Source organism: Hyperolius riggenbachi, chromosome 2 (genome assembly GCF_040937935.1).
Source record: "Hyperolius riggenbachi isolate aHypRig1 chromosome 2, aHypRig1.pri, whole genome shotgun sequence".
NCBI lineage: Eukaryota > Metazoa > Chordata > Amphibia > Anura > Hyperoliidae > Hyperolius > Hyperolius riggenbachi.
The window spans coordinates 71,595,272-71,607,716 of record NC_090647.1 but is presented as its reverse complement, the minus strand read 5'-3'; positions in this window follow the sequence as shown (position 1 = coordinate 71,607,716).

Sequence of the window (12,445 nt, the reverse complement as noted above, 5' to 3'; positions counted from 1 at the left end):
AACTGTTTCAGAGTTGCTGATAAAAAAAAAGTGGCTTGATTGATTTAGCTGTTGGTTATTTGACAACTTCTGAGTTGTTGACCCCTTGCAAAGTTCTAATTCAGCCTATGAGAATTCTGTCTTCTGTGGAACAATTTGCTGTGTAGTCAAATTTCATGATCCTCACAATTTATGAAATGTCTACTTGAGATCTCCTGGGGAACTGCCATTCCCTGACTGGTGCTATTGGAAATCGTCCTGGCGTTCTGCCCTTCCCTGACTGGTGCTATTGGAGCTCTCCTGGCGTTCTGCCCTTCCCTGACTGGTGCTCTCCTGGCGTTCTGCCCTTCCCTGACTGGAGCTCTCCTGGCGTTCTGCCCTTCCCTGACTGGAGCTCTCCTGGCGTTCTGCCCTTCCCTGACTGGTGCTCTCCTGGCGTTCTGCCCTTCCCTGACTGGTGCTCTCCTGGCGTTCTGCCCTTCCCTGACTGGTGCTCTCCTGGCGTTCTGCCCTTCCCTGACTGGTGCTCTCCTGGCGTTCTGCCCTTCCCTGACTGGTGCTCTCCTGGCGTTCTGCCCTTCCCTGACTGGTGCTATTGGAGATCTCCTGGCGTTCTGCCCTTCCCTGACTGGTGCTCTCCTGGCGTTCTGCCCTTCCCTGACTGGTGCTCTCCTGGCGTTCTGCCCTTCCCTGACTGGTGCTATTGGAGATCTCCTGGCGTTCTGCCCTTCCCTGACTGGTGCTATTGGAGATCTCCTGGCGTTCTGCCCTTCCCTGACTGGTGCTATTGGAGATCTCCTTGGGAACGGTCATTTACTGACTGGTGTTTAGTGCTGTTGTTTCATTAAATGTTTAAAGTATGCTTGAGTCTGTTTTAATATAAAAACAATCATGCCAAATAAAGCTATCATTGTTACCACTGTAATCATTTCACTGTGTGTGTGGGTTTTTTTTTTTTTTTTTTTTTTTTTAAATCTCTACCTAAAGTATACGTCTGAGCAGTAAAAAAAAAAAAAAAAAATACTCACCTCGGGCTTCATCCAGCCCTTAGAAGTGTGTAAGGTCCTCCGCCATGGTTCCACTGTCACCCAGGGCTCCTGGTCTCCCCTCCAGTAGATCACCACCTGTGGCCAGGTCAAGATCTTCTGCGCATGTGCGCCGTGAGTCTCTTGTCCTCTCCCCCTTCTGGTGCTGGGAGTACTCCGCAATTGCACAGTTCAGCCAGAATTGAAGCCCTGGCTGACAGCAGAACCATGGCATTGGAACCTTATTGTCACAGGAGCCCTAGTGGTCGGAACGCAATTTGCCTTCCAATCTGTTTCAGCACACAGACTATGCAAACTGTGGTCGCAATCGGTGCACGGAAATGGACGGAATTTGGGCAGCAGCCCGACTAGAAGGGAGCATGTGAGGTATGGTAATTACAACTTACACACTATTTCAGGGTATATCTGCCACCACCACTGGTATGGGCCAGTGGTCCCTACTGACTGACTGATCCTGCAAATAAAACGATTAAAACACGCTGTATTCTGTCTAGATATCAACAATAGTAGCGACTCCTCAGAGACCTGAGTTCAGTTTCTGTGTATGGCTGTATAGCAGGTGTAGCGGAACAGTAAACGACTTTGATAAAGTCTTTATTTACGTGCAATATAAATAATTAATATATACAGAAAATTATTAAAATCAACAATTATGGAAACATTAATAGCCAGTATGAAATTAAAAAGGGAGAAAATACTTAGGATTTGTGGAAAGATGTCCTGTTGTGGGAAAAACTTGTAGAGTTCCTTTTGTTTCAGTTCAAAGTTCAGACCAGGTGGATGCCAGCATATCCTCAAGCTGGCACAGATATGATCAAGATGGTGTTTTTAAGGTGGAGGACACTGAGTTTGGCTCCTCTGCCATTCTAATGCCCCTGATCCAGTAGGAGGGAGTGAGGGCGGGAGCCACACACCCCCTTAGACTATGAGATGAGTCCTCCCCTTGTCCTGGGGTCCAGAAATCATATCTAACCAGATTTGGGCTCTATCTCACAGAACCGTACAGGTCAGGGCAGATTTACTAACATTTTCAGGTCTGTCTCGATTAGGGATGCTCATTCGGATTCCGCGGAAATGCAATTTCCGAAATTCCGATCGGAAATTGCATTTCCGCATCGGAATGCGGAAATCGGTAATGCAAGTGCGGTAGGCGGATTTCCGCCGGAAATCGTGGAAATTCCACCCGACTTTAACATCGATTTTCTCAAACTATAAGGTCTTTTTGAAAACTTTTTTTGCATCTTGTTCACAAGATTCAGTTTAATAAACCCTGCAAATTTGGTGTTTCTAGGACTTAAGGGGGCTTTGCTATTAACCAATAAAGTTGGCGGATTTTTACTGTAATGTAAAATGCAGAAAATCTGCATCTGGCTATTTTCTGCATTTTACATTACAGTAAAAATCCGCCGACTTTAGCGGTTAATAGCAAAGCCCCCGTAAGTCCTAGAAACACCAAATTGCAGGGGTTATTAAACAGAATCTTCTGAACAAGATGCAAAAAAGTTTTCAAAAAGACCTTATAGTTTTTGAGAAAATCGATGTTAAAGTCGGGTGGATTTCCGGTGGAAATTCCGCATTGGAATGCGGAAATTGGTGGTGGAAAGTGGAATCGGTAATTGGCAATGGCGGAATGTGGATTTACCGCAGAATTGGAAATTGGCATTTCCAACCATCCCTTGTCTCGATTTACCCAGCAGCCTGATACCAAACATTAGGGGTGGGACCCCTGTGGTATCATCAGGGCACTTTCGAACTGCCTAACTGGCAGTCTTTACCTCAGAATGTTCTGAAACTTTCTCAGAACCAGCGCCAGACAGGGCCCATCATGCTCTGTTAGTTTGGAGGGTCTGCCAGCCTGGCAATACAGAAAATGACACATATAGCAGTTTATGGAATATGATATACCTCTTGGATTTACAGCAGGTCATTTCTAAGTGAAGGCTCTTTTAAAGCTTGGGGCAGCAAGCTATGTCAGCTCCCCTGCTGGGATTGTTGCCAGAGTGTCTGACTTTTCCCAACTAAATTGGATCTGTCATGCTGCTTATCAGCTCCATCTGATGGATGGACCATCAGCACAGCTTGACGCCGGGGACAGCTGCAGCAGGCTCCTGCCTTTTGGGGGGGAAGGAGGGAAAGAACTGTCTTTATTAAAAAAAGAAAAACCATGTCTGTTTCTGATTACTGCAATGGCTGCACAAATGTAGCCAGCGAGCGATCAGGAATTGGACTGCGCGGATCCTTCCAATTCGCCTGTGTTTCTCACGGCTGTTCCATGACACTTACACACTTCTAGGGGCTGGATGAAGTCCCAGGGTGAGTAAAACTTAGTTTTTTTTCTAAGCCTAGGCAGAGAGCAATGGATTTGGGGCATCTCTTCACCTTCCCCCTACCGCCACCTCCCATGAATGGATACTCAGTGTCTACTTTACGGAATTGTCATTTTGATGGATTTTAATTTTTTTTTTAACTGTTGTAGTTTAGATCTTCATCAAAAGTACTATACAGTCCAATCAGCAATATGAGGGTTGATACACTGACCACTGGTGGTAATGCCGCATGTTGGCAACACATGGCAATATTACCATTACTACTACCACCAGCTGTGTACCACACATTATGCAATAAGCACGAGCCGCGATACATGAGTAGCATGAGCATTGTGCTATCTGTGTAATGCATATTACCATAGTAAAGCTCATAATAATATACTGCAGGTCGTGCTTATTACTGGTGGCTAGTGCATTACCCCATTGTCACTTGTATTCTGTGGCCAAATTGTACCATAATTTCTGGTCCCTGCAATGTACCCTACAAACTAACCATTTATTCAGAGAATGTAACTAAATAATCATGGGATGAATTTTTACTCTGCTCCATGGCATGTCTGAGAAACAGAAAGACACACAGTATTTAAAGAAAAATTTTACTATTAAATTCTACACACAAAAAAAAAAATTGCGTTGCCAAAATATTTAGTGCATCTAGGGATGGATATGTTAGTGAAAAATGGCAGCATTACTGCAATGTTCCCTACATATGACTAATTTGCATATAGTTGACTAGCAAGGGCGTAACTAGAGGGGTGCAGTTTCTGCTATCACGGAGGGTCCCAGAGCTGTGGCGGGCCCCAACTACTAACCAGAAGCGTATCTACAGGGGTGCGGGTATGGCATGTGCCATGGGCGCTACTTACTGGGAGCACTGTGCCATAGGATCCCTGGTGGTTTTCTATATAGATTTGTTTTTATCTGGGGGACATTCTGCTGCCTGGAGGATGTGTAGGTTGACCTATTGTGATACGCCATTCTTGCAGGCTATGCTACACCTCAACTTGGACACAACCAATTCAACGGAGACTAAATATTTGGCTGGTGCACTCCCTTTCCTGGGGTGGATTTCAGTTTTTGCCAAAGGCGCGGTTTTCCCTACATACGCCTCTGCTATTAACCTTCCCTTCCACCGGGAGTGTACCTCAGATGAGGGGTTTTTATTGCTACACTTCTTGTTATGGATGTGAAGATCATGCTGGGTAGAGATGGGCCAAACGGTTCGCCGGCGAACGGTTCCACGCGAACTTCGGTGGTTCGCGTTCGCGTCCCGCTGGCGAACCTTTGCGGAAGTTCGGCACCTTGAGGGTCAACTTTGACCCTCTACATCACAGTCAGCTGGCACAGTGTAGCCAATTAGGCTACACTAGCCCCTGGAGCCCCACCCCCCCTTATATAAGGCAGGCAGCGGTGGCCATTACGGTCACTCGTGTGCTTCCTGCGTTAGTGAGAGTAGGGCGAGCTGCTGCAGACTGTCTCTCAGGGAAAGATTAGTTAGGCTTAGTTAGGCTTAACTTGTTCCTGGCTGGCTGCATACCTGTTCTGTGAACCCACCACTGCATACCTGTGCTGTGAACCCACCACTGCATACCTGTTCAGTGAACCCACCACTGCATACCTGTTCTGTGAACCCACCACTGCATACCTGTACTGTGAACCCATCACTGCATACCTGTTCAGTGAACCTGCCACTGCATACCTGTGCTGTGAACCCACCACTGCATACCTGTTCTGTGAACCCACCACTGCATACCTGTTCAGTGAACCTGCCACTGCATACCTGTGCTGTGAACCCATCACTGCATACCTGTTCTGTGAACCTGCCACTGCATACCTGTGCTGTGAACCCACCACTGCATACCTGTTCTGTGAACCCACCACTGCATACCTGTTCAGTGAACCTGCCACTGCATACCTGTGCTGTGAACCCATCACTGCATACCTGTTCTGTGAACCTGCCACTGCATACCTGTGCTGTGAACCCACCACTGCATACCTGTTCTGTGAACCCACCACTGCATACCTGTTCAGTGAACCCGCCACTGCATACCTGTTGTGTTCAGTGAACCCGCCACTGCATACCTGTTGTGTTCAGTGAACCCGCCACTGCATACCTGTTGTGTTCAGTGAACCCGCCACTGTATACCTGTACTGTTCAGTGAACCCGCCACTGCATACCTGTTCTGTTCAGTGAACCCGCCACTGCATACCTGTTCTGTTCAGTGAACCTGCCACTGTATACCTGTACTGTTCTGTGAACCCACCACTGCATACCTGTTCTGTGAACCCACCACTGCATACCTGTTCAGTGAACCCGCCACTGCATACCTGTTCTGTTCAGTGAACCCGCCACTGTATACCTGTTGTGTTCAGTGAACCCGCCACTGCATACCTGTTGTGTTCAGTGAACCCGCCACTGCATACCTGTTCTGTTCAGTGGACCCGCCACTGTATACCTGTTTAGTGAACCCACCACTGCATACCTGTTGTGTTCAGTGAACCTGCCACTGCATACCTGTTCTGTGAACCCGCCACTGTATACCTGTACTGTTCAGTGAACCCACCACTGCATACCTGTTCAGTGAACCCGCCACTGCATACCTGTTCAGTGAACCCGCCACTGCATACCTGTTCTGTGAACCCACCACTGCATACCTGTTCAGTGAACCCGCCACTGCATACCTGTTCTGTTCAGTGAACCCGCCACTGTATACCTGTTGTGTTCAGTGAACCCGCCACTGCATACCTGTTGTGTTCAGTGAACCCGCCACTGTATACCTGTACTGTTCAGTGAACCCATCACTGCATACCTGTTCTGTTCAGTGAACCCGCCACTGCATACCTGTTCTGTTCAGTGAACCCGCCACTGCATACCTGTTCTGTTCAGTGAACCCGCCACTGTATACCTGTTGTGTTCAGTGAACCCGCCACTGCATACCTGTTCTGTGAACCCGCCACTGTATACCTGTACTGTTCAGTGAACCCACCACTGCATACCTGTTCAGTGAACCCGCCACTGCATACCTGTTCAGTGAACCCGCCACTGCATACCTGTTCTGTGAACCCACCACTGCATACCTGTTCAGTGAACCCGCCACTGCATACCTGTTCTGTTCAGTGAACCCGCCACTGTATACCTGTTGTGTTCAGTGAACCCGCCACTGCATACCTGTTGTGTTCAGTGAACCCGCCACTGTATACCTGTACTGTTCAGTGAACCCATCACTGCATACCTGTTCTGTTCAGTGAACCCGCCACTGCATACCTGTTCTGTTCAGTGAACCCGCCACTGCATACCTGTTCTGTTCAGTGAACCCGCCACTGTATACCTGTTGTGTTCAGTGAACCCGCCACTGCATACCTGTTGTGTTCAGTGAACCCGCCACTGCATACCTGTTGTGTTCAGTGAACCCGCCACTGTATACCTGTACTGTTCAGTGAACCCGCCACTGTATACCTGTACTGTTCAGTGAACCCGCCACTGCATACCTGTTCTGTTCAGTGAACCTGCCACTGCATACCTGTTCTGTGAACCCGCCACTGCATACCTGTTCTGTGAACCCGCCACTGTATACCTGTTCTGTTCAGTGAACCAACCGCATCAGTGCGCATACCTGTGCAGTTAAGTGAACCCCTTTACCTACGTGAGTGCACGCAGTGTGATATACCACTCCGTGCATACCCGATATGGACAAAACAGGTAGAGAAAGAGGTAGTGCCAGAGCCAGAGGAAGGCCACCCGGCAGGTCTGCGCGACGTCGTGTAAATATAATTTCGTGTGGACCTGGCCCACAGTACAGTGCTCGGAAGAAGGCACGTCCCATCACGTCCCAAGATTGTCAGGACGTGGTTGAGTATTTAGCGACACAGAACACCTCATCTTGCTTAGCCACCAGCGCTACTACTAGCACCACTTCCGCTGCATTTGACACTTCGCAAGAATTATTTAGTGTTGAAATCACTGATGCACAGCCATTGTTGTTACAGCCAGATGAATTTTCACCAGCTCATATGTCTGAGTTACACGGCAACACTATGGATGTAACGTGTAAGGAGGATGAAGGACCTACTGATGGTGCATGTTTGGATTTGTCTGAGGCAAGCGAAGCTGGGCAGGATGATTATGATGATGACGATGATAGGGATCCTCTGTATGTTCCCAATAGAGGAGATGAAGAGGGGGACAGTTCAGAGGGGGAGTCAGAGAGTAGTAGGAGGAGAGAAGTTGCTGAAAGAAGCTGGGGCAGCTCTTCGTCAGAAACAGCTGGTGGCAGTGTCCGGCACCATGTATCGCCACCTATGTACAGCCAGCCAACTTGCCCTTCAGCATCAGCTGCTGAGGTCCCCATAGTGCCCACATCCCAGGGTGGCTCAGCGGTGTGGAAATTTTTTAATGTGTGTGCCTCAGATCGGAGCAAAGCCATCTGTTCGCTCTGCCAACAAAAATTGAGCCGTGGAAAGGCCAACACTCACGTAGGGACAAGTGCCTTATGAAGGCACCTGGAGAAAAGGCACAAACAGCAATGGGATGGCCACCTGAGCAAAAGCAGCAGCAGCACACAAAAGAAAAGTCACCCTCCTTCTCCTCTTCCTCCTTCAGGTGCATCATCTGCTTCTGCCGCTTTCTCCCTTCCACCTTCACAGGCACCCTCCTCCACTCCGCCTCTGCCCTTGAGCGCTTCCTGCTCCTCTGCCCACAGCAGCAGTCAGGTGTCCGTGAAGGAAATGTTTGAGCGGAAGAAGCCAATTTCGGCCAGTCACCCCCTTGCCCGGCGTCTGACAGCTGGCGTGGCGGAACTGTTAGCTCGCCAGCTGTTACCATACCGGCTGGTGGACTCTGAGGCCTTCCGTAAATTTGTGGCCATTGGAACACCGCAGTGGAAGATGCCAGGCCGCACTTATTTTTCGAGAAAGGCCATACCCCAACTGCACCGTGAAGTTGAGAGGCAAGTGGTGTCATCTCTTGCGAAAAGCGTTGGGTCAAGGGTACACCTGACCACGGATGCCTGGTCTGCCAAGCACGGGCAGGGCCGCTACATTACGTACACAGCCCATTGGGTCAACCTGGTGGTGAACGATGGCAAGCAGGGCGCAGCGGACCAAATTGTGACACCTCCACGGCTTGCAGGCAGGCCTCCTGCCACCTCCTCTCCTCCTGCTACATGCTCTTCGCTGTCCTCCTCCTCCTTGGCTGAGTGGCAGTTCTCCTCTCCAGCTACACAGCCCCAGCTCCGCAGGGCCTATGCTGCATTCTAGGTACGACGGTGTCACACCATCTTAGACATGTCTTGTCTCAAAGCGGAGAGTCACACTGGAGCAGCTCTCCTGGCTGCTCTTAAGAAACAGGTGGATGAGTGGCTGACCCCGCACCACCTGGAGATAGGCAACGTGATGTGCGACAATGGCAGCAATCTGCTTGCCGCTTTGCATATGGGGAAGCTGACACACATACCCTGCATGGCACATGTCATGAATCTAGTTGTTCAAAGATTTGTGGCAAAGTACCCTGGCTTAGCGGATGTCCTGAAGCAGGCCAGGAAGGTCTGTGGGCATTTGAGGCGGTCTTACACAGCCATGGCACGCTTTGCGGAAATTCAGCGGAAAAACAACATGCCGGTGAGACGCCTCATTTGCGATAGCCCGACTCGCTGGAATTCGACCCTGCTCATGTTCTCCCGCCTGCTAGAACAGAAGAAAGCCGTCACCCACTACCTCTACAACTACAGTAGAATGAAACAGTCTGGGAAGATGGGGATGTTCTGGCCCGACAACTGGACACTGATGGAAAATGCATGCAGGCTCATGCGGCCGTTTGAGGAGGTGACCAACCTGGTGAGCCGCAGTGAGGGCACCATCAGCGACTTAATTCCCTACGCTTACTTCTTGGAGCGTGCTGTGCGTAGAGTGGTGGATGAAGCTGCGAATGAGCGTGACCAGGAACCGTTACGGCAGGAACAGGCATGGGACCAATTTTCATCAGACCCAGCTGTTTCCTCAACACCTGCGGCAGCACAGAGGGGGGAGGAGGAGGAAGAAGAGAAGTCGTGTGCAGAAGACGAGTCAGACTCAGAGGATGATGAGAAAGGTGTTTCTTTGGGGGTGAGGAGGAGGAGGAGGAGGGGACGGCGGCAGGAGAACACCCGCAGCAGGCGTCGCAGGGGGCTTGTGCTGCTCAACCTTCCCGTGGTATTGTTCGCGGCTGGGGGAGGAGGTTGACTTACGTGACGTCACTGAGGAAGAGCAAGAGGAGATGGAGGGTACTGGATCCGACTTTGTGCAGATGTCGTCTTTTATGCTGTCCTGCCTGTTGAGGGACCCCCGTATAAAAAACCTCAAGGGGAATGAGCTGTACTGGGTGGCCACACTACTAGACCCTCGGTACAGGCACAAAGTGGCGGACCTGTTACCAACTCACCGGAAGGTGGAAAGGATGCAGCACATGCAGAACCAGCTGTCAACTATGCTTTACAATGCCTTTAAGGGTGATGTGACAGCACAACGCCAGCAAGGTACCACTGCCACTAATCCTCCTCCCGTGTCCACGCAGTCAAAGACAGGACGCTCCAGCGATCTCATGGTGATGTCGGACATGCGGACGTTCTTTAGTCCAACGCCTCGCCGTAGCCCTTCCGGATCCACCCTCCACCAACGTCTGGAACGGCAGGTAGCCGACTACCTGGCCTTAAGTGTGAATGTAGACACTGCTGTGAACAGCGATGAGGAACCCTTGAACTACTGGGTGCGCAGGCTTGACCTGTGGCCAGAGCTGTCCCAATTTGCCATCCAACTTCTCTCCTGCCCTGCCGCAAGCGTCCTGTCAGAAAGGACCTTCAGCGCAGCTGGAGGCATTGTCACTGAGAAGAGAAGTCGCCTAAGTCACAAAAGTGTTAAGTACCTCACCTTTATCAAAATGAATGAGGCATGGATCCCGGAGGGCTGCTGCTCGCCCCAAGACTAAGTCAGTCCCCGCACACACAGCATCTCTGCCTGCACGCCGTGTGACTTGCTGCCTGGGCTGCCCCAAGAAGACTAAGTCGCTCCCAGTCCCTCCACACAGCATGTCTGCCTGCAGGCCGCTTGACTACCTTCTCCGCCACCACCAACAGGGTCCGGGACTCCAGGCGGATTGCTGAATTTTTTAGGCCGCTGCTAGCAGCGGCCGCTGTAATAATTTTTCTGGTGCGTGTACATGCCTGCCTAATTTTTCTGGCTGCACTGCGGGCAGCTGCAACAACAAAAGAAAAGGCATGTACATGTGCCCATTCCTCTTCGTGATCATTACCTTGCCGTGGTGAAGGGGCTTGCGTATCACAATGAAGCAATGACCGGCGCCTAGATGAGTGTCTCGGGGGGCACACAAGATTATAAGGTCGTTGCTTCATTGTGGTCAGACCAAATTTGATCAGCTGGACAGTCACTGTTCTGTCATTCAGCTACATCAGCCAGGCGACCATATGAGCTGTAAAGCCACCAAAACCTGCACTCTCGCCATGGTGCGCACCAGTCCAGCACGGCCGTCACTACACAAACAGCTGTTTGCGGTGCGTTACACGGTGAGTTTGGTGTGTCAGTGTGAAGCAGTACCTTAATTACACTACCTGATTGATGTATACACATGCAAGATGTTTTAAAGCACTTTAGGCCTGTCATTTAGCATTCAATGTGATTTCTGCCCTTAAAACGCTGCTTTGCGTCAAATCCAGATTTTTCCCGGGGACTTTTGGCGTGTATCCCACTCCGCCATGCCCCCCTCCAGGTGTTAGACCCCTTGAAACATCTTTTCCATCACTTTTGTGGCCAGCATAATTATTTTTTTTTTCAAAGTTCGCATCCCCATTGAAGTCTATTGCGGTTCGCAAACTTCGAACCGAACCTTTCGCGAAGTTTCGCGAACCTAAAATCGGAGGTTCGGCCCAACTCTAATGCTGGGCCACAGTTGATTTTGACCGTCGAGGTGGGCCCCAAGGCCAGCCCCAATAAACCCCAATAAAGTTTTACTGGGGAGCCCCATGAATTGTAGTTATGCTACTGTTGAATAGGGCATTTTATTAGCTACAAATACCGATGAGCAATATGGAAGTGGGAGTGCGAGTTCTGCCACCACTTGGGACCATCAATGGCAGACCTAGAATAGGCAGCCCTACTAGTGCCCTCACTACCAGAGAAACCACTCGCCAATACTACCTGAATAAAATGCAAAAACTATTGGAGCCTGGAGATTAGCTGCCTGTGCTGCCTCTGCTTCCAAGTTACAAAACTGAAACTTGAAAATGAAGCTTTCCTTCTAGTATCGGGGACTCGGGGAGATAGTAAATTTGTTCAGCCCGTGCATACGTCAGTACTACAGATCTGGATGCATACTGTCTTAATTGGTTGACTGGCTTTGCTCTGCAGATCAGTTTAATTGCAGATGCTGCTGGTTGATTTAGCATTGCCTTTCCATGTGTTTTTGCAGTTTATTAGCTTAACACATTTAAAAAAAAAAAAAAATCTACTCTTCCACCAATTATTATCCTATAACACATAGTGGTTAGCATCATTAGCTGACAGCCGTCGAGTCCACTGTTCAAATCTAGCCAGGGTGCCACCTTAGGCCTGGAACCCACTACAAATCGCTAGTGCAATCATTAGTGGTTTTAATCAGTGTTTAAGTGATTTCATCATGAGTGTTTTCTGGCGATTGGTGGTAGCCATTTTAAAAAGTGTAAGCTTTTTGCCAGCGATTGTGATAGCGATTTGGGATTTTAATTCTGATTGGCCCTTTCAAAATATTTTTTTTACAGCTTGAAGTTAAAACTGCACACAAATCACTGTGTAGCAATTCCTGAGCGATTTGACAGCGCTTCAATACTTTACATTGAAGAGCAAACGCTGCATGTCCTGCGATTGTGATTTTTGCTAATCGCAATCACTACTGCGGAATTTTACATTTATTTACAGGGGATGGACAAAATAATGGAAACGCTTTGGAAATCAACAAAATATATTTTAACCACTTCACAACTGAGGGGTTTTACCCCTTGAGCACCAGAGCAATTTTCACCTTTTAGCGCTCCCTCCATTCATTCGTCTATAACTTTATTATTACTTATC